Below are 2,055 nucleotides of genomic sequence, written 5' to 3'. Positions count from 1 at the left end.
TGACCTTCCCTCCCTCTCCCCTTCACTGAGGGCCAAACCTGTGTTGCACAGGCTGGCTCTCCCAGCTTTGCTTGGCTCTCTCTCTCTCTATATATATGTTATATATATCATATATAAATTATATGTATATTACATTATGTATAATTATATATTGTGTAATTATATACACACACACACACATATATATATTTGGACAGATTCTCACTCTGTGTCTGCCTCCTGGGTTCATGCCATTCTCCTGCCTCAGCCTCCCGGGTAGCTGGGACTACAGGCGCCCACCACCACATCCTGTTGATTTTCTGTATTTTTAGTAGAGATGCGGTTTCACCATGTTAGTCAGGATGGTCTCATCTCCTGACTTCGTGATTCGCCTGTCTCGGCCTCCCAAAGTGCTGGGATTACAGGTGTGAGCCACTGCGCCCAGCCTGGCTATTTTATCTCAAAGCAATTTATCTTAATAAAATCCATGCACATCTTTAGCCCTGTTGGCGTGGGCATCATGGAGGACCCAAACACAGCCCCCTATAGGCGCAAGTGGATAAAACCAGAAAGACTGAGCCAGGGAATTCCACATCTCTCAATGACAGGTGTTGAGCCCAGGGAGATCATGATGGGTCTGAATGTGACAGCAAAATGGGTAGTGGTGGGATCCTGGTAACTTTCTCTTATAGAGATGTTTGCAGCTTACTGTGACAGCCCACCAGGCATGAGGTGGATTTTCAGAAGGTTGAGGCAGATGTGACCATATGAAGATGGGTGTGATTATACACAAACTGAAAAGGAGGTGGTGGGCAATGGGGGAGGTGGTCTCTCCCAATTATCCAAGAGTAGAACGTGAAGCCAGCTACTGTGGAGAGTTGGTGGGGTGGGATCCTGCCAAGTGGTTTCAGAAGAACAGTGGGAGAAGGAAGATAAAGCTGGTAACAGCTAAAATGTAAGACTAGTGGGAAAAGGAGATGGCAAAGTAGTAGGGGTGGGAAGCTTCCAAATGACAAAGCTGTAGGCCTTGGGAGACTGGATTTTATACTGTTAAGGGAAACCACCAGATGGTTTTGAGATGAGGCACATGTACATCATCTGATGTACATCTTAGAAGGACCATTTTGGCCATTGTACAACGTATGAATGGAAACAACAGATCAGGTAAGAGGCAACTGCAATCATTCAGAAAGGAGACAGGGCTTAGAGTAGGGTGAGAACAGTACAGATGATGGTAGATGTGTTAAGTTTCCCTCTGGTAACTTTTCTCCCAGTGAAATATGAAGCAAGAACATCAACCGAGAGAGTGGCTGGATGGGTAGATAGCATCATACTCTTATTTATATATTGGAAGTGTAGGAAAAAAGGTAAAAAAATTAATAGTTACAAAAATTTGTTTTTTAAAAAAGCCTGCATTTTTAAGAAGAGGCTTAAATTTTTTCACTGCATTCTATTTGGAGCATTTGGAGACTTCTCTTTACTGCATTTTTTTTAAATCATTTTTTTTTTGAGATGGAGTCTTCCTCTGTCACCAGACTGAAGTGCAGTGGCATGAACTCAGCTCACTGCAAACTCTGCCTCCCAGGTTCAAGTGATTTTCATGCCTCAGCCTCCCGAGTAGCTGGGATTACAGGAATGCACCATTATGCCTGGCTAATTTTTTGTATATTTAGTAGAGATACGGTTTCGCCATGGTGGCCAGGCTGGTCTCGAACTCCTGACCTCAGGTAATCTGCCCACCTTGGCCCCCTGAAGTGCTGGGATTATGGGCGTGAGCCACCGGGCCCAGGCTATATTTTTCTTGATAAAAGATCAGCACACCCAAATCCTCCTCCCAACGAAGTAACCACTTTTGTTTCTTTTTGAACTCATTAATTTCTGCAATTATTGTTTGATGCGTCAGTAGTTACTGACACTCTTCTCTGTCCACCAGACTCTCTCCCCGACCCTCCAGGGTTTTCAGCTCTGTCAAATTCATAATGCATCTCTGTGTGTGTGCATAAGGATATACACTTCTACAAAATGCAGCCCATATGACAAAACCATTTTTACAAATGTTTGCCTTTTAAAACAAAA

Source organism: Colobus angolensis, unplaced genomic scaffold (assembly GCF_000951035.1).
Source record: "Colobus angolensis palliatus isolate OR3802 unplaced genomic scaffold, Cang.pa_1.0 Scaffold376, whole genome shotgun sequence".
Classification (NCBI taxonomy): domain Eukaryota; kingdom Metazoa; phylum Chordata; class Mammalia; order Primates; family Cercopithecidae; genus Colobus; species Colobus angolensis.
Note: the sequence above shows the minus strand (reverse complement) of the source record.